Here is a 21990-nt window from a genome sequence, read left to right as displayed (position 1 = left end):
TGCGTCCTTGTCAGCAGAAGATACAGAGACAAACATTAAGTCTGTTTTCAATGCTAATTCCTTCACCTGAAACCCGGAGAAGTGGGAACGACCACCCGACAATCCAGGCGTGCGTGGGAACATGGAAAAACCTCCGATATGTTGCATGATGGCCACGTGTCCTTCAGATGTGAATCGCCAGGGGCACCTGTGTAATAACACTGTGTCGTCCCTGTCTCTATAAATACATGCCTCACCACAGTCATTTTCCTTTCTTCCACTCTCGCACAAACCCTAGCGCCACCGCTCACCCTCGACAATGCCGGCGACGAAGCACTTAGTTGCTGCAACCTCACCGACGTCGTCTTCATGCCAGCCGTGGACATCGTCTTCTCCACCGTCGCTGTAGGTGTCCTCCGTCGCGAAGTTAGGGCACAGACGATCGATCTGCTCGGCCTCCTCTCCCACTCCGTCTAGCAGTTCTTCGTGTGGTAAATAAAACTTCCTTTTTACGGCCCCTATGATTCTATAGATCCATCACTTTCTACCACAAGCAGTTTTTGTTCACACAAGTTGGATCTATTTCATACTGCATCTCATAATATGCCTAGTATATTCACTTATGCTTCACAAAGTAGTTAGATTCCTCACTTGTACTTATTCGTGCATTCGTACAAACCTGGAACCAACTCTCTATCTATGAGTGAATGTCTTTGCACTATGAGGTCAATGTCTTCTAAACTGATTTGTCTTCAAAATCTTCTGAGAATGCATATGACCTCTTCCCCTTCCTTCACACCTTAATGCTGTCACAGGTACATGTCCGTGGGAGAATCCCTTGGTTCTCATAGTCTACATTCATTTGCAGAATTCTTACAGCATCATATAAATTCTTCCGAAGCCAGTTCCTGTTTGACCATCAAGCGGAAGCCTTTGAAACCTTTGAATGTGCTGAAACCATTCAGTTTGAAGCTCATGGCTATAGAGAAATCAGCAAGGAAGGGTGGCCGACAGCGTCGAGGGGGAACATCAAAAGATCTGCCTGATGACCTCTCAGAGCTATACTAGACAGACCCAGAAGAGGATTACAATCAGCGCAAGACACGAATCCAATGGATTCCAAGGTACTGGGCTGAGCAATGGTTCAAGTACAGGTTTGTGACCCAGGAATATGCAGAGAAGAATGCCATCAAACGGCCATGGGGAGACATTCTATACAGAAATCTTCAACCCAAGTCCAGAGATGAAGACATTGAACAAGGCTTCTATCCCTGCATGGTCCGTGGACCACAGCCTGCGGATACAGACCCATCGTCATTGCTATGGTTTCGTGACGACAATCTGTTCAAGCGCAACTTCCAGTTTGCCAAGAATTCGGCTAAGCAAAACAAGAAGTCATTGGGACTAGACTTCAACCCTAGTCCTTCTACTCCCCGTGCCGATGGCACCCGCGAAGCTGAACCCAATCTTGTTGGGCCCTTCTACAACCTGGAAGGTCTCATCACTCATATCATGGTTCAAGGGACAGCCGTGGATGAGCCTGCAGATGACGCTGAATCTGATGAAGCGCCTGCACCGCCGAAGCCAAAGAAACTGAAGAAACCTAATGCTTCAAAACCTGCTCCTGCACCAAAGGTCTTACAGGCAAAGCCTCTGGCCACTGCACCTCCTGAACATAGTGTGCAGTTTGAAGATTTGTCACGCATCTCCAAGCCCTCGAGAGTAAAGATGCCCTTGCAACCCCCCAGCCAAGAACTGACTGCTGCTGCTATTCTGCGCAACGACGCCATTGATCTGTCCAGCAATGAAGATCTTGCAGATGACGCTCTTGAGCAACTGATTAAGGGCAAGGAAGAAGCAGAAATCTTCAATGATTTGCCTCTCTTTGACGTGGCAATCATCCACAACTTCATTGATGAGTGGTTTGAACCCCCAATCTCAGCTTTGAAGATCTGCAGCTTCCAATTGGCCTCAGTGTCGCCTTCACTGGCGCCATTGCTTCTGAGCTAGCTCTAGCTCAGCGCATCGTTGAACTGAAGCAAAAGATTGACTATGAGAAAGCTTAGTTCAAGAAGCACATGGCCAAGCTCAGCGTGCAAGATGTGAAAAACTTCAAGATTATGCTGCATGAGCTCAAGGAAGCCTTTCTCAAGAAGCGTGAAGAAGCTAAAGGTTCTCGTGAGCGCATGAAGAGCCTGGCTGACAAGTATGTGCAAGCCTACAATGAGGCTGAGAAGCGCAAGGCTCTTGGTCGTCCTGGCATCGACCCCAGAATGGCTGCAAAGAAGAAGAAGCCATCAACAGACCAATCTGCACCTTCAAGGCAGGAAGAACCTCGCATAGTCTTCCCAAGCAGCATGACTGGCTCGAAGCCAAAGGTCAGGTCAACCGCTTCAGAACTGAAGAAGACGAGAACTGCCGAGGCTGAAGCGAGAAAAAGGAAAAATCCTGAAGCTTCTGATGTCGCTCCCTCTAAGAAGAAGCGCAAAACCAAGAAGGATCGGGCTGCTCCCACAGAGCCCTTAGTTGTTGAACCCATCTCAATGGTTCGCCCTACATCTGAACACCACGAGCGCCAACTAGTTGTTCATGAGCCTGCTTCCACAGAGGCTCATGACGCTGAAGACATTCCAGCAGTTGATCCCACCGCTGCTGAAGACATTGGTCACCATGACAATGCTGAAGATGATGAAGTCCTTCCTCAGATCGAGCATGAACTGGTATCATCGCCTGTGCTCACGCACAGCGAACTCATCAGCATTGGTTGTCCTCTGACGCCAACTGCTTAGGATGCATCATGGGCTGATCACCCACACAGACAAGACACTCCAAGCTCTCCCCAACCGCAAGCAACCCCATCAGTGCAAGAAGAAGATGACTTTGAGGCCCAGCCAACTCCATCTCCACAGGAGTCGCCAGCGTTACGCAGGCTTCGCAAAGGACCAAGGCCTCAAGTCCCCCTTTCGAGCGTTCTAGAAGGAGAAGTGCCCCAATCTGTTGCACGTCAAGTGTTCCCAGAAGCCACCCCGACTGTGAATGTCTCCGTGTCTGAAGCCAAAGGTGCTGAAGACAATCCGGCTGCATCAGCCGATGACAAACAAGAAGAAGATCGTGTCCCTACACCCCCAATCTCTGAAAAAGTTGTTCCTGAAGTGAACATGTCTATGCTCAACCCACCAACTCATCAAGTGGAGGTTGAGAATCTTGCGGCTGCCACCACCAACACAAATGAAGTCGGTGACGTAGTCATGACTGAAGCAAATGTGGAGCCTGCACCAACCAATGTGCCAGAAGCTAATGAAGCCAATGATGCACCTGCAACAGATGTGCAGCCTGATGCCTCTATTGATGCCACTGCTCCTGTTCCGCCACCAAGGCCACACACTATCGAGCAAGCATTCAACTATGGCCATCTTATCACTGTCAAATGGCCTTTTCTGACTCCTCCGCCTGCTGTTGGTCCTCAGTTTGATTACCATGTTGAGCACAGGCCTCAGGTTCAGAAGCCAATGCCAAGGTTACCCAGGTTTCCAGGTACTGCACCTGCACCCGGATCTTTCAATATCAATGGTTTCAAGGCACACAACACCTTCTTTGATAACGCCAAGAACCCCTACCCCAAGGCAAGAATATCTTCTGATCGGTTCTGGAGCTATCAGCAGCGCAGTTATTACTCATGCATCCTGTACAATCAAGGTCGCATTTTCCCACATATGCGTCTTGACAATGAAGCCATAACTGGTCTGCCTTGTTTGGAAGAAGCTCTGGATTGCTTCAGAGAGTATGGATTGTTGCCGTTCGTCACTAACAAGGAGCACTGGAACGAAGAATTGCTGCTCCAATTCTATGCCACTCTTCATATTCGTGGCTACAACAGAGATCCGAAGAGTTGGGTCCTTGAGTGGATGACAGGCAATGTTCATACGAAGCCAAAGCCTTTGATATCATTGAGCTCACTGGCCTGCCCACTCCAGGAGATCTTTATGAACCTGGTTGTCAGCTTCACAGTGCAGCTATGGAGAGCATTTTTCACAAGCCTGAACCAAACATGAGTCAGATTCTTAGCATGATGAAGCCTTTGCCTCCAGATGCTTAATATCCTAAGGAGTTCTTTGTTGAAGACCTTGAGTATCTGCCATGCACTATCTATCACATCATAAGGCGAACTCTTTGGCCCATCAAAGGACATTCTCCACATGCAAAGCTGGAAGGTGCAATGAAGACTTTGGTCTTCCATATTCTTCATGGCAAAAGCTTCAATGCACACGACTTCTTAATCTACCAACTTGCTGCATCCGGATCTGATCTCTTTGGCTTGAAGTTTTACGCTCCATGGATTATGCGGTTGATCAAACTACACTCAGCTGTCACCTATCAGCCCTCTGCTCGCAATCATCGGATTTTTCTGCCTGACGTCGATATGTCAGTTGAAGCCATCTATCCAGAGCCTTCCAAGGAGCCCCTTAATCTTAAGAATGCTGATAAGCAAAGTTTCTCTCAACACATTGAAGGCGACCCAGCAGTCACTCGTGTTTATCCTCTGGCTGGTACTACCCGTGCAGCTCATTGTGCCCTCACTGAAACCACTGAAAGCACCATTGCACAACAGCCCAAGAAGCGATCCCGTGTTCTCAATGACCGAGAGCTTCTGGTTGCCCTTCATCAGAAACAGGAAAAGCATCATGACTGGCTGAAGCGCCAAATACAAAGCCTCTTGGTGGACGTAAACAGGATTCGCAACCTTGCCACCAAGAATGCCTTTGTTGCCCATGAAACCTGTCGGCGTACATGGAAAGGGTTGACGCTTATGTGCTCTGAAGATGATCTTCAAGAGGATGGATTCTCTGAACGCTTCAAGTTTGACTCAACACCTCCAAGAAGGACTATGCTGCGACGAACTCCGTCTCTTGAAGACTCTGAGTTCTCCTCCTCTGCTGCAATAGTGAATGCACGTGTCATCGATGATGAAGACGATGCTACTTCACCACCTTCGACGCGAATCACCACTGCACCGAGTTCGTCTGCACCGCCAAACAACACCAACGACCCTGCTGCTTCACCTACTTCTCATGGGCACGAGTAGATGCTCTATGTCTTCAAACCTTTTTGGTCCTTACTGACAAAAGGGGGAGAAGCATATGAGTTTGATAGTCTTCAAGTGGGTCCACATGGGCGGTTGCTTTATATTTTGCCTCGTGTTTACAACTCTCGTTTTGATACTTTTGATTCTTCGAGTTGTAACACCTAAACTCGATGGTCGTCTGCTACTTATTTGCCACTTTGTGATGCGATGATAAATTCCGCATGTGCGACGATAAATTCCGCACTTAGATCATTTTGCAGACGTCCATTTTTCATTATGCATGTCATTATCTTCACATACTTTTCATGCATGATAAATTGTCATCATAAGTTGAAGAGGATCTCCACAAGTACAACCTGCCATGTGCATTTGCATACCAAAAGAAAATTACTTATATGCACATCTTCAGGGGGAGCCTTTGGCACTTATGAAGACAATAACCTATCCTTTACAATTTCGCATATTTTATTCCCCGTTGAAAACTTCAACTAGTTTGTCATCAATCACCAAAAAGGGGGAGATTGTAAGTGCATCTAGTGCCACCCCTAGTTGGTTTTGGAGTATTGACGACAATCCTAGTTGAGGGACTAATGTGTTTGTGAGAATTGCAGGATAACACAGGTAGAAGTCCCCCATTGATTCGGTTTTCCTACCAGAGATGACCCCTAAAAATGTATGAAGACATTGAAGTCAGAGGTGGTATGTGAAGACATTCACATTGAAGACTATGATAAGAGAAGACATCGCGTGAAGACTATGGAGCGCGAAGACTTAGCAGTTTCGTCGTTCTGTGTTTTTCTTTGTTGAGTCATAGGAACCACCGTACTGTTAAGTGGGGTCCAAGAGAACCAGTCAGAATGACTGAAGTGATGCTTAACCAAAATCCTATGTCTTCGAGTGAAGACTATGAGAGCAAATCTTGTCCAGAGTTGGATAAGTCAGCTTTGCTTGTAGCCCAAGTAAAGTTGCCGTGTGTGTTTGAAATCTGACCGTTGGAACACGTGTCAGTTCCTTAGTGACCCAGGCTCATTTCGGACAAATCAGGTCGGGTTGCCTAGTGGCTATAAATAGCCCACCCCCTACAACCATAAACGGTTGGCTGCTTAGAGTTAGAGTACGGCTTTTGTCGTTTGAGAGCAACCCACCTCGAAGCCTTTGAGAGAGAATTCCTTGCGAGGATAAAGCCCTAACCACCCAAAGCCAAAGAGTGTTAGGCATCACTGAAGTCTTCCTGTCTGTGTGATCTGAAGACTTATTACACTTGAGGACTGTGAATCCTCCAGCCGGTTAGGCGTCGCGTTCTGAGCATCCAAGAGTCATTGTGGATCGCCGGTGAACAAAGTCTGTGAAGGTTTGGAAGTCTACCTTAAAGACTTACCAGAGTGATTGGGCGAGGTCTGTGTGACCTTAGCTCAAGGGGAATACGGTGAGGACTCAGTGTCCTAAGCTGCGTGTTCAGGACTGGGTGTCCGGGACTGTGTGTCCTCAGGTTTAAATACCTAGCCGCCCTAACCAGACGTACAGTTGTCACAGCAACTGGAACTGGTCCAACAAATCATTGTCTTCAACGAGTCACTGATTTCATCCTTCCCTTCCCTTTACTTACTGTTGGTCCTTGTGAAGTCATTGCATGATTACATTATCTTTTGTCTTCACTGAGTGACTGCTTGTTCTGATTGGCTTCACAATATCTTCCTACCTGGTCTTTACTGCCTAGCTGCTATTAGTCATTGTGCTTTCACTTCATTGAATACTTGACTATGGTTTGCCTAGTGTAGTCTACCTTCCGCTGCATGGTAATAGGTTTATTTCTATCGTTTGTCTTCGAAACTTCCATGTTTTGAAGACTTTCATAAAAATCGCCTATTCACCCCCCTGTAGTCGATCACTAGCACTTTCACTAACTCATATTTCTCCCCCTTTGTCATCGAATGACCAAAAGGATCGAAAATGAGGACTAACACCCCTGAAGATAATCATGTTGATGAAGGAGCGCCAGCGTTGTTGGGGTCGCTTGTTGATGTAGGTGATCAGGTGTAATATAGCAGGGTTTTTGCGCCCAAACTATGGATGTGTCATGTTCTCCACAGGGACTAGGCGACAGTGACTATGCTCGGCTAAAGCTAGGCTAGACAATTTAAGTGACGAATACAGGGAAAATAAACCTAAACTATCTAATATCGTTTCGGAAAATCGACGATAAAGTAAATGAAAATAAGCAAAGGGAGATTCAGATTATATTCTCTGTCTTTTTGGTATATTCATAAAACTTGAGAAACTAAAATACTAACACAAGCTGACATCAATGACAACAGAAGTAAAAGGACATGAATGTAACATGACAAGGACACATATATAACTATCAAACATGAACATAGGGAAGAAACAAGGTTGTAGGACAGAATATATGTATCATATCAAAGACACACACATATGTATATAAATCGCACACATTTATCTCACAAGAACTTGAACTAATACATGGACTACAAAACTGAATATATTTCTACAGAAAAGGGAACACACTGTGACAACACATACATGAACTGGAATTAAAATACAAAGGGTGAACACGCATAAGTTCTAACACAACACTAATTACCAAGACAAAATGTTAGACATCACTTTTTTTCAAAAGAAAAGAAATCCACTATTCATAACATAGGATTCATGACATGATATTTAACAAGTACGATCTGAACAAACTAATTGGTTGCAAACACTTATCAAAATCTGAACCTTACAAGTCCTACACCACTCCTATTACAGAAAATTCAGAGTACAGTAGCAAGAGAAGGGAGAGATTCAAAGATTAATTCCCAGTCAATCTTCAGGCTTGCAGCTGTAGATGGTGTAGGTGATGGAGAAGATCAGCAGGGGGCGAGTTGGAGAAGGAGAGGTACAGCAGCAGAGGGCAGAGCAGCAGCGAGGTAGGGAGAAGAAAGAGAAGCAGGCTGGGGTTCAGAGAAGATTAGGAGCATCAACTAGAGGCAAAGGAAGAAGAGAGCAGCGACGAGAGAAGAAGGAAACAACAACATGATGAGGGGAGGAGTAGCAGCGTGAGAGATCAGCAAGGGGGCGCGGTAGAAGAAGAGCAGCAACAAAGGGATTGAAGGAGGAGGAGAGAGGTGGAGGAGCAGCGAGGGGAAGAAGAAGGGCAGCAGCGAGGCAGGGGAGGAAGAAGCCAGTGGTAGAAGGCAAGGTCGCGCGGGGCACCAGACCCCTGGTCTGGTAGGGCGCGCGAGCGATGGTGGTGAAGGGGTGGCGCTGATGGATGGTGCAGCGGCGCGAGGTGGTGATGGATTGGATGGATGGTGGTATATGGAGGTGCTGGTGGATGGAGGGCGCGGTGGAGCGGTGGCGTGCCCCACGCCGGCCTGGCTGTGGCGGCGGCCGAAGGTGGAGAAGGAGACGAGAGGGGAGATGTGCCAGGCCCCATTGGATCCCTCCAGCGCCTAGGGATTTTGTTCCCCTCCTCTCATCTACACTTTGTGATTTGGCCATCTTACTTCTCTTCTTTCTTCACAAGAAGATCCTCCTACTTCTTTAGCTTGCCCCTGGTAACTTCTTTTCTTCTTGCACAAGTCCATTCTTCCTCCTCCTCTTCATTCTCTTAGCCACTAGTCTGGATCTTGAAGTTTATAGTGCCTTTGCGCACTTTTCTGCAAAAGAAACACAATGACTAGTAAATGATTCATTATATGATTTTCATGCAAATATTCAACTAAACTTAGGAAGAATAGATGGGCATAACCCAATGAATGGTATAATTGTATGCCAGAATTATATATATGAAATGTGCATATCAAGTTCCCCCACACTTAAATCTTTACTTGTCCTCAAGTAAAGGCAAATGACAAGAGCTAGATGGTGAACAGTGAGCTGACTAGAGAATGTCCCAGTAAAGTAGATCTCCAAACATCGCATGCTTTGGACTTAGCTAGTGAAAATCAATGGTTAAGAGTGCTACAAAGCAATAGGATACTAGTAGACTCAATCATTTTCAACTTTTACAATGATGCAAGAAGATTAGCAGGTTCAAATGCTGATTATGCCAAAGGTTCCTAAAGAGAGCATGATCTTGAGAACAAAAGGAACTTGAATTAAATCTTGTGATCAAATCACTTATTTACTGAAATAAAGCAATGATTATTATTATTAGTCTCACCATAGGAACATACCACCGATCCCGAGAACATGGTATACACCTGGCTCGACCAATTATTGGTATTTTTTTAGTTTGTCTCCCCAAAGGAACATACCACCGATCCCGAGAACATGGTATACACCTGGTTTGACAATTACATTTTTTTAATATAATTAACTCATATCCGATCCAACCAGATTTCACAAGCCACCGATCCAGGGAACATGACATGCTACTGTTAGGTAGATCAGATAATTATACACTATAAGATATGCCTATTTTAATGAACAAACACAAGAATCATCACTCAACCAGGTCTGGTTCACATGTTACCGATCCAGAGAACATATCATGCTAATCCATAGTGGTAAGTGATTGCTCTGAATGGGAACACATTAGGCACAAACTCAGCATCTGACACTTAATGATCTAGGTGTATCGAGGTAAAAGCAAAAAATGATTAAGTTTTCTAGTGTACTAGGGATTTGAGCACTCAAAACTAATAGTTCTCACTAATTTCAGCAAAGCACGCAATATGTAGATCACTAGTTTACATGGCATTCAACAATCGGTTCACATATTCTCATCAAGCACCATATGTCAAATAAAATTCGGTGGGGCAACATTTAAGAAATGGCTTAATAAGCAACCCAAATAACATTTGATTTCAGCATGTATCAATGGATGATATCCTCGGAATGGGTCATGAAACAGCTCACCGGGCTTTGATGATGTAGCACTCGCTTGATCACTCTCTAAGCTGCAGCTCTTCTCCTTTTGCTTCCTCATGGATGGTCCAGCTTCACTCTTCTTCGTGTGTGCCCCCTTGCTTCTCCTCATCCCCATGCTCTGAGTCCACCAGGGTCCCAAGGAATGTCACCTCGAAACTGGTCAACATGTATTGATTCGTGCACAAGCAAAAACTGAAAAGGCACTCAACCAAAGAGACAATGCAAGTGGTAGGGATAATACCCTCCAAGTCATCAATCGAATATCCAATTACATAAGCATAGCTATAAATCACATGTTTAGGATGGTAGAAATCAGCAAGGTCGACACTAACATGAGGATGAAATTTATCATTAAGCTCAAGACTAGTATGGGAATAATATGTTTCATTAAGCATAGGACTAGCATAAGGAAAATAAGTGTCATCATCGGGAATGAGAGCAATGCCACCAAAAGTGTATGTATGATCATGTCCAAGCAAATAATTTTTCAAATCTAGCTTAATTGATGGTATAACGCAATGCAAAGTAACAACAAAGATCTCATAAGGAAGCATGTCATGAAGAGGATTGGATAAACCTGCTAAATCACGCTCCTGTATGACGATGGGCAAATGCATTTCCGGTTCTTCATCTTCAATCACATCAACTTGTTTTGCTTCTTCAAGAGTAATAGACGATGAGTCTTCAACTTGATCACTTTGTTGTTCGAGCTCTGGATCATCTTGTTCCTTGTCTTCAAGTATTTCTTCTTCAATCTGAGGTCTTTCTTCCTCTGGACTCTTACTATCTTGCTCAGCTGGATGTGACGGTATTGGAACCTCACGTGTATCAAGGGGAATCTCGGCAACACTCGGCTCAAGGAGGGAGGAGATAGTACTGCCAGCGTTGATGTTCTTCTCAATCTTCCTTACTTCTTCCACTAGCTCTTTTCCACTCTTGATCTTCTTCATTTCCTCTAGTATCACCGGCCTCATTGGATCATCTTCAGCACTCCAAGTGAACTCGAGACTAAGCAATGTGAGCTTGTCTATATCATCAAAATCATCTTGTGTGGGCACTTGTGTTGAAGGTGTTGGTTGACCAAATGGAGGACCATTTAACTCCATTGGCAACATCTCCTGGTGTTGAGGTATATGAGTAGGAGGTGAATAGCATTGTTGTGGTGCATAGTTGTTGCTCTCGTCATTGTACCTAAATCCCTGCATTGGATAACTAGAGGCAAACGATGAGATCTCAGGGTTGTTGCTCCTATATGACATATTCGGGTTTTTAGGCCACCCATGTGAGTAATTGCTTTGGTATGAGCTATGCTCTTGAGCGAAGCTCATGCCAAAACAATCTGGAGGGTGAGAGTAACCATGCTGACATTCAGCGGGCGAATGGCCCTGAAATCCACAAATATGGCAGGTAGGAGCAACATAAGGATAGCCTCTAGAATAAGGATCATAAGAGCTAGGCCTATCCTCAAAAACTATTTCTCGCTGCTGAGCTAAATCATCTAATCGATGGGAAATCTTACTTATCAAGTCTTGAATACTTTCCGTGCTGTTTGTAGTGTTGCTCGCAAAAGCATGATGATCTAAATAGTAAGCCATATCTGAGAAGATGCAATAACCTACAGAATGACCAAGCAAAGAAAGAGAAAATAACTTGAACAAGGGTTAGGGGTTAGAGATATATCACATATATATAGCACAAAGGGAAAAACAAGAAAAACCTAGTCTATAGCCTAACACGGTCGCACGACTCTAGTCCCCGGCAACGGCGCCAAAATGATCAGGTGTAATATAGCAGGGTTTTTGCGCCCAAACTACGGATGTGTCGTGTTCTCCACAGGGACTAGGTGACAGTGACTATGCTCAGCTAAAGCTAGGCTAGACAATTTAAGTGACGAATACAGGGAAAATAAACCTAAAGTATCTAAGATCGTTTCGGAAAACTGATGACAAAGTAAATGAAAATAAGCAAAGGGAGATTAAGATTATATTCTCTATCTTTTTGGTATATTCATAAAACTTGAGAAACTAAAATACTAACACAAGCTGACATCAATGACAACAGAAGTAAAAGGACATGAATGTAACATGACAAGGACACATATATAACTATCAAACATGAACAGAGGGAAGAAACAAGGTTGTAGGATAGAATATATGTATCATATCAAAGACACACACATATGTATATAAATCACACACATTTATCTCACAAGAACTTGAACTAATACATGGACTACAAAACTGAATATATTTCTACAGAAAAGGGAACACACTGTGACAACACATACATGAACTGGAATTAAAATACAAAGGGTGAACACGCATAAGTTCTAGCAGAACACTAATTACCAAGACAAAATGTTAGACATCACTTTGTTTCGAAAGAAAAGAAATCCATTATTCAGAACATAGAATTCATGACATGATATTTAACAAGTATGAACTGAACAAACTAATTGGTTTCAAACACTTATCAAAATCTGAACCTTACAAGTCCTACACCACTCCTATTACAGAAAATTTATAGTACAGTAGCAAGAGAAGGGAGAGATTCAAAGATTAATTCCCAGTCAATCTTCAGGCTTGCAGCTGTAGATGGTGTAGGTGATGGAGAAGATCAGCAGGGGGCGAGTTGGAGAAGGAGAGGTACAACAGCAGAGGGCAGAGCAGCAGTGAGGTAGGGAGAAGAAAGAGCAGCAGGCTGGGGTTCAGAGAAGATTAGGAGCATCAACTAGAGGCAAAGGAAGAAGAGAGCAGCGATAGGAGAAGAAGGAAACAACAACATGATGAGGGGAGGAGTAGCAGCGTGAGAGATCAGCAAGGGGGCGCGGTAGAAGAAGAGCAGCAACAAAGGGATTGAAGGAGGAGAAGAGAGGTGGAGGAGCAGCGAGGGGAAGAAGAAGGGCAGCAGCGAGGCAGGGGAGGAAGAAGGCAGTGGCAGAAGGCAAGGTCGCGCGGGGCACCAGACCCCTGGTCTGGTAGGGCGCGCGAGCGATGGTGGTGAAGGGGTGGCGCTGATGGATGGTGCAGCTGCGCGAGGTGGTGATGGATTGGATGGATGGTGGTATATGGAGGTGCTGGTGGACGGAGGGCGCGGTGAAGCGGTGGCGCGCCCCACGCCGGCCTGGCTGTGGCGGCGGCCGAAGGTGGAGAAGGAGACGAGAGGGGAGATGTGCCAGGCCCCATTGGATCCCTCCAGCGCCTAGGGATTTTGTTCCCCTCCTCTCATCTGCACTTTGTGATTTGGCCATCTTACTTCTCTTCTTTCTTCACAAGAAGATCCTCCTACTTCTTTAGCTTGCCCCTGGTAACTTCTTTTCTTCTCGCACAAGTCCATTCTTCCTCCTCCTCTTCATTCTCTTAGCCACTAGTCCGGATCTTGAAGTTTATAGTGCCTTTGCACACTTTTCTGCAAAAGAAACACAATGACTAGTAAATGATTCATTATATGATTTTCATGCAAATATTCAACTAAACTTAGGAAGAATAGATGGGCATAACCCAATGAATGGTATAATTGTATGCCAGAATTATATATATGAAATGTGCATATCAGTAGGGCCTGCCGCAGTGTCGTCCAAATCTTCATGTTCATCAGTGCCGCGCGATGAAGAATATGAGCTGGCCACCAGAGAAGGAACCTTGACCTTCTTGAATTTCTTCGGTGGAGGTGCAGACCAGTCAAAATCTTCATTAAGACCCATGTTCTTCAGATCTTCTTCACCATACAGATGTGACAGGATTGCCCAGGTGCGACCGAAGACTTGATGGAGGTAGTAGTGGTTTTTCTTCACTGCATTGTGTGTGGCAGTCATGTTGTGAAGAAGTGAACCAAACTGACGCTTAACCCATTTGTGATTTTGATCCACCTTCTGGTGAAGACTAAGCAGAAGTTCACGGTCAGTCATCACGCGCGGAGCAGTGGCTTGAGGAGTGGACTTAGGTGCATTGGCAGAGTCATGTGTGGCAGAGTCATCATTGGTGGAATAAGATGCAGCTTTGCGAAACTGACCATCCAATGGACGAATGCCTTCATCAATTACAGCTGGTGCCTTGCCCTTTCCATCAACTGAGGAATATGTCTGTTTGAGGACTTCAATTGAGGGCAAGTAGCTGAGATGATTCTGGAAATCAGCTTTGTAGTTGAGTGAAGACCTTGTCCTGACGAATCTCATGATCCAAGGTGCATAAGGCTTCAGCTCAAATGAAGACAGTGCAACATTTGCCATAGTCCTCATGAAGAAATCGTGATAATTGACAGGAATGCCATGAACGATGTTGAATACCAGATTCTTCATGATGCCAACAATTTCCTCATCAGATGAGTCGTGGCCTTTGATAGGACTGATTGTCCTCGTAAGAATACGATAGACAGTTCTGGGCACGTACAACAATTCCTTCACAAGGAATTTGGTTCTTGGTGCTTGACCTGGCTTCAAAGGTTTCATCAGCACCTGCATGTAATGATGTGTGAGCTCAGGTTCACTGTAGATGCAGCAAGCTTCTTCAAGGGGAGGACTGAGTGGTAGAGCCCGAAGCAATTCAGAGGCTGGTGCAGTGTAGTGAGTGTTTTCAGACATCCAGTCTAGCACCCATGAATTCACATCTTCAGCATCTCTGGTGATGTGCAGCGTTGCATAGAATTGAAGAATCAGTTCTTCATTCCAATCGCAGATGTCAGAGCAAAAGTTAAGCAGCCCAGCATCGTGAAGAACACTGAGGACTGGTGCGAAGCACGGCAGAGATTCCATATCCACGTGAGGAATATGCTCATGGTAGAAAATCTTCTCCTTGTTGAACAGCACTAAGGAATATAAATTGGCTTGACTAGCAGTCTAGAAACGCCTCTTCCTAATGCGAGCAGAGTCATATGGGTTGTAATCTTCGAAGAATACGTGCTCGCCAAAGAAATCATCAGCCTTGAACTTTTGCTTGCGTGAGAATGGATCCTTTGGCTTCAGCAGAGGAGTGTCAGTGAGTTGCATCACGACCTCAGGAATCTCAATCGCAGGTTCTTCAGGCTGAGGAATTTCTGGTTCCTTCTCAGTGGCAGTCTGCGTCATTGGTTGTTCAGCAGCAGCAGCTTCTTCAGCGCTAGTGGCTAGAATTTCCTCATGGACAGATACAGTGGGATGAGTTTCTTCAGAGCCCATGTGAACAGTTTGTGTGGGGGACTGAGGAATTTGCTGTAGAGGAGTGAACATTGGAGAGTTTGGATGCTGACTTTCCTAGAATTCATCACTGATTATGGGTGTGGAGCAGCCAATGTCCACATCATCATCTTCCATTTCTTCAATGCCAGCCTCTTCAGCTGTGAACTGAGGCATAGGCGAGGAGATGAGAGGTGTTGAAGGGATCGCATCCACTTCAATTTCTTCATCCAACACTTCAGACGAAGCAGCGGAAGGAGTTTCTTCATCAGATCCGCCGGGGATCACATATTCTTCATCAAAAGGAACAAGGTCCTTTGATGGCCTGGTTGAGATGGGAACAACATCAATCGGATGTGCAAATGAACTTGTCATAGGCTTCATTTTCTTCGGAGCTGAAGAATCTGAAGCAGCTGATGCTTTCCTTTTCTTCACTGCAGCACGCTCTGCAGCCTTGGTCTTCTTCACATCCGACGCAGATGGAAGGATTGGAGTTGAAGTTGGTGCAGGAGCAGCTGAGGAATCTGGTTGATTTTCTTCAGGCACAACTGATGCAGTTGCCCTGGGTTCTTCAGTTTCTTCAGGCACACCACTAGTGGGTGCCCTGGCAATTTCTTCAGCGGCTGGAATGCAGTCATCAGCCCTGGAACTCACATTATCTTCAGCAGCCTGATTGTCATCAACGGTGCTGGCATTTTCTTCAGTAGGCTGAGCAGATGCTGCAGCCTAAGGAATTTCCTGTTGCGTTGGGGCTGCAACATTGGAAGTGAAGTTATCCGCAAGTTTCACAAAACGAACCTTGGCTCCAAGCCAATCAGCGCGATATGCTTCAAAGTCATCACTGAGTTTCTTAATCTCAGTCTGAGTAGTGACAAGTTCTTCAGTTGTCATAGAGACAACGTTTTTCTTCAGATAGCGCTCTTTCTTGTATTGCGCTTTCTTGATCTGCCTGGCCTTCTCAAATTTCCACTTTTCTTCTTGAATGAAGTGGGTCAGCATGTGACTTTGGCCAGGAGTCAGCTTGAAGTCAGGCAAGGGAGTGTTGGGGTTCTTGTGCCAATCATCAATGTAGTCGAGGATCAGCTTGGGATCCAAAAACAGTGGCACCTCTGATCCTTTGGCTCTAGCGGCCCTGACTTGCCTGTCTCTTTCTGCAAGTTCATCATCATCAGCTTCGTCTTCATCAGACGACACTTGGAAAGCGACTTGCTTCTTTTGAGGACTTGGGCGTGGACCTCGTCCAGCAGTGGCCTTTGTCTTCAGTAGTGAGGGGGCAGCTGAGGAACTTGGTGCAACTGAGGAACTAGCTGAGACAGCTGAGGAACTAGCTGAGACACCTGAGGCAATGGAGATGCCGGTAGTCCTTTGGCACGAAGCGAGATGCATAGGTGCTGAGGATTTGGTCGGAACAGCTGAAGGCTTTGGAGGAGGAGCTGAGGACTTTGGAGGAATAGGAGCAACATGAGGAATTGACCGTGAGGGCTTTGATGATTCTGGCCGTGAGGGCATTGCTGATGAAGCACTTGGCTTGCGCGCAGGCTTCTTTAACATAGCCTTCTTTGCCTTGACAGCAAAGGCCTCAGCAGAGGCAGCAGTAGCAGCAGAGTCTTCATTAAATTTCCTCACTGCTTCTCTGGCTTGCTTAGCCAGCTTGGCTTGGCGCTTGTCCCATTCATTAGGATAGTCCTCACCGCGCTTGAGGCTGGTGGGATCAGCGATTTGGCCAGGTGCCAATGGTGCTCTTGGGCATGGAGGATTGAGTGCGAATTTCTTCATATACTTAGGAGTGACATATATGTACTCCCTCCATTCTCTTGCCCATCTCCTCTCTATCTTCTGAATGCGTACTTTGCGCTCATTCTTGGTTTCCTCGGTAGGTGTGCAGTACCCAGCATATATGTCATCAAGGATCTCAAACGCTGTATTTACCTCAGGCCTCTTTCCTCCCTTCTGTGTCATTTTACCATCAGCCATTTTCTTTAGTTGAGGAATTTGAACAATTGAATTCTCTGAAGAAGTATGCAACTTTTCTTCGAGGAATGCTGCAAATGAGTTAAGTTGATGAGAACCTAGTGATTCAGCAGCTGACATGTGTACCTGTGAACAGAGTATAGTTGCGAGGAATTTGGAGAGGTCATATGCGTTCTCAGAAGGTTTTTCAAAATGAACAGGTTTGAGGAATTTGACCAGATGAGTCTTGAAGATTTTCACTAAGCGTTCTTTGTCTTAGGTTCCAGAGTTGTATAGCTCGATGATCCACACAATTGAGGAATCTTGAAGAAAAATGATGCTTAGAGAAACGAATCAAGAACAGATGACTTGTGAGGTGTTCAGTGTGTGAAGATATGAAGAAAAACACTTTTGAAGATTTTGTAGATAATCGTTCGAATCAACGAGGGCAGTAAAAGTAACTTTTATTTACCCTGGATGAAGAACACGACGAACTGGAGTGAGGAGATGTGAAGTTCGTCTGTGCAGGTCTTCCACGCCCTAACTTGGCAGAGGAAGACGGCTACGGCGGCGGCGGAGTGAAGATGTCCGCGGTCGGCGACAAGGTCGAGGCAATGAAGCTCTTCCTCACCGGCGGTGATGAAGTAGCGGCGGCGCTAGGGTTTGAGAAGCTCGAGCTGGAGAGAGAGGTCAAGCGGAGTAAAAGAAGTGAGGAAGGGAAGGAGGGGCATTTATAGCCATGGTAAAAAACTGCTCGCCCGAAGAAATTGGACGAACGTGCCCCTGACCCTTCTCATTCGCATGATATGTGTCATCCACGTAGTGAGAGGTGGAGATCGTGTTAGATCGTGGGTGAGAGGATAAGTGTATCGTGGGATGCGGAACGGTTTGAGCGGCAAGACCGAAAATTTCGATAAGATAGGTTTTAAAGTTCCGTTCGCAATTTCTTCAGCTGACAAGGACACATTGAAGATTTTGAACGAGTTTCAAATAGAACGCACATGAAGAATTTGTGAACAAATTGGGTTGAGTATAGCATAGAGGGGAAGGGTCCGATCACATTCACTTAGCAGAAAACCAACTTGAAGAAATAGCAATAAGTGAATGCTATAGAGGACATAAACTCATATATATATATATATATATATATATATATATATATATATATATATATATATATATATATATATATATAGCCAATGAAGAAAAACGACGGAGCCAGTGAAGACTATGCAAAGTTGAAGAATATGAATAATTTGAGGGATTTCAACTTTTGGTGGTGGCGTGACCCACCGTATAAGAATGATGATTTCAGACATCGCATACAATTATCGTAGGGTTCTGAGAATCAAATTCTTCGTTAATTTATTCACACTAAGAGTGTTATTCTTCATTGATTGAACAAAAATGTTTCTTCATATGTTGCACATCTAAGTCATCAATTCTGCATAAGTGTTAGGATGAGTGTCCTTTTCAGAGAACATTCAAAGATTCTAGGATATTTAGCTCACACCGCAACTTGCTAAATCTCTTCTCATCCAAGGGCTTTGTGAAGATATCGGCTAGCTGTTCTTCAGTCTTCACGTGCTCAATAGAAATGTCGCCCTTCAACACATGATCACGAAGAAAATGATGACGAATCTGAATGTGCTTTGTCTTCGAGTGCTGAACTGGGTTGTGAGCAATTTTGATGGCACTCTCATTGTCACAGAAGAGAGGTAAATTCTTCATGTTGACGTCGTAGTCCTTGAGAGTTTGCTTTATCCATAGCAATTGGGCACAGCAAGAACCAGCGGCAATGTACTCAGCTTCAGCAGTAGATAGTGATACGCAGTTCTGTTTCTTCGAGGACCAACAGACCAAAGATCGTCTGAGGAAATGACATGTACCAGATGTTGACTTGCGATCCACACGATCACCAGCATAGTCAGAGTCAGAATATCCAACAAGATCAAAAGCCGAGCCCTTGGGGTACCATAATTCAAGTGTTGGTGTGTGAGCTAGATATCGAAGAATATGCTTCACAGCCTTATGGTGTGATTCCTTCGGTGCAGCTTGAAATCGGGCACACATGCAAACACTAAGCATTATATCTGGCCTAGATGCACATAAGTATAATAAGGAACCTATCATGGAGCGGTATACCTTATGATCGAAGTCAATACCATTTTCATTAGTGCACAGATGGCCATTTGTGGGCATAGGAATTTTGACGCCTTTGCAATCTTGCATGCCGAATTTTCTCAGTACATCCTTGAGGTATTTCTCCTGAGATATGAATATGCCATTGTGTTGTTGACGAATTTGAAGACCTAAGAAGAATTGCAACTCTCCCATCCTATACATTTGATATTCTTCACTCATCATATAGGAAAATTCATCACTATAACGTTGGTCAGTACAGCCAAAGATACTATCATCAACATATACTTGGCACACAAACAATTCACTATCATAAGATTTAGTGAAAAGAGTGTTGGGGAACGTAGTAATTTCAAAATTTTCCTACGCACATGCAAGATCATGGTGATGCATAGCAACGAGAGGGGAGAGTGTGATCTACGTACCCTTGTAGACCGACAGCGGAAGCGTTAGCACAACGCGGTTGATGTAGTCGTACGTCTTCACGGCCCGACCGATCAAGCACCGAAACTACGGCACCTCCGAGTTTTAGCACATGTTCAGCTCGATGACGATCCCCGGACTCCGATCCAGCAAAGTGTCGGGGTAGAGTTCCGTCAGCACGACGGCGTGGTGACGATCTTGATGTACTACCATCGCAGGGCTTCGCCTAAGCACCGCTACAATATTATCGAGGATTATGGTGGAAGGGGGCACCGCACACGGCTAAGAATATGATCAGGTGGATCAACTTGTGTGTCCAGAGGTGCCCCCTTGCCCCCGTATATAAAGGAGCAAGGGGGGAGGAGGCCGGCCCTAGGGGGGCGCGCCAGGGGAGTAGGATTCCTACTCCTAGTTGGAGTAGGTTTCCTCCTTTCCTAGTCCAACTAGGAGAAGGGGGGAAAGGGGGGAAGAGGGGAAGGAAGGGAGAGAGGGGCCGCGCCCCAAACCCCTTGTCCAATTAGGACTAGGCTTGGGAGGGGCGCGCGCCACTTCCTGGTCCTTCCCACTAAGGCCCATTAAGGCCCATTGCTTCTTCCTCGTATTCCCGTAACTCTCCGGTACTCCGAAAAATACCCGAATCACTCGGAACCTTTCTGATGTCTGAATATAGTCGTCCAATATATCGATCTTTACGTCTCGACCATTTCGAGACTCCTCGTCATGTCCCCGATCTCATCCGGGACTCCAAACTCCTTCGGTACATCAAAACTTATAAACTCATAATATAACTATCATCGAAACTTTAAGCGTGCGGACCCTACGGGTTCGAGAACAATGTAGACATGACCGAGACATGTCTCCGGTCAATAACCAATAGCGGAACCTAGATGCTCATATTGGCTCCCACATATTCTACGAAGATCTTTATCGGTCAGACCGCATAACAACATACGGTGTTCCCTTTGTCATCGGTATGTTACTTGCCCGAGATTCGATCATCGGCATCTCAATACCTAGTTCAATCTCGTTACCGGCAAGTCTCTTTACTCGTTCCGTAATACATCATCTCGCAACCAACTCATTAGTTGCAATGCTTGCAAGGCTTGAGTGATGTGCATTATCGAGAGGGCCCAGAGATACCTCTCCGACAATCGGAGTGACAAATCATAATCTCGAAATACGCCAACCCAACAAGTACCTTCGGAGACACCTGTAGAGCACCTTTATAATCACCCAGTTACGTTGTGACATTTGATAGCACACAAAGTGTTCCTCCAGTAAACGGGAGTTGCATAATCTCATAGTCATAGGAACATGTATAAGTCATGAAGAAAGCAATAGCAACAAACTAAACAATCAAGTGCTATGCTAATGGAATGGGTCAAGTCAATCACATCATTCTCCTAATGATGTGATCCCGTTAATCAAATGACAACTCATGTCTATGGTTAGGAAACATAACCATCTTTGATCAACGAGCTAGTCAAGTAGAGGCATACTAGTGACACTCTGTTTGTCTATGTATTCACACATGTATTATGTTTTCGGTTAATACAATTCTAGCATAAATAATAAACATTTATCATGATATAAGGAAATAAATAATAACTTTATTATTGCCTCTAGGGCATATTTCCTTCAGTCTCCCACTTGCACTAGAGTCAATAATCTAGTTCACATCGCCATGTGATTTAATACCAATAGTTCACATAACCATGTGATTAACACCCATAGTTCACATAGACATGTGACCAACACCCAAAGGGTTTACTAGAGTCAATAATCTAGTTCACATCGCTATGTGATTAACACCCAAAGAGTACTAAGGTGTGATCATGTTTAGCTTGTGAGAGAAGTTTAGTCAACGGGTCTGCCACATTCAGATCCGTAAGTATTTTGCAAATTTCTATGTCAACAATGCTCTGCACAGAGCTACTCTATTTGCTCCCACTTTCAATATGTATCCAGATTGATATTTAGAGTCATCTGGATCAGTGTCAAAATTTGCATCGACGTAACCCTTTACGACGAACCTTTTGTCACTTCCATAATCGAGAAACATATCCTTATTCCACTAAGGATAATTTTGACCAATGTCCAGTGATCTACTCCTAGATCACTATTGTACTCCTTTTCCAAACTCAGGGCAGGGTATACAATAGGTCTGGTACACAGCATGGCATACTTTATAGAACCTATGGCTGAGGCATACGGAATGACTTTCATTCTCTCTCTATCTTCTGTCGTGGTCGGGTTTTGAGTTTTACTCAACTTCACACCTTGTAACACAGGCAAGAACTCCTTCTTTGACTGTTCCATTTTGAACTACTTCAATATCTTGTCAAGGTATGTACTCATTGAAAAACTTATCAAGCGTCTTGATTTA

The sequence above is a fragment of the Triticum dicoccoides genome, chromosome 6A (assembly GCF_002162155.2).
Source record: "Triticum dicoccoides isolate Atlit2015 ecotype Zavitan chromosome 6A, WEW_v2.0, whole genome shotgun sequence".
Classification (NCBI taxonomy): domain Eukaryota; kingdom Viridiplantae; phylum Streptophyta; class Magnoliopsida; order Poales; family Poaceae; genus Triticum; species Triticum dicoccoides.
The sequence above is the reverse complement of the archived record's forward strand: the minus strand, read 5'-3'. Positions refer to the sequence as shown.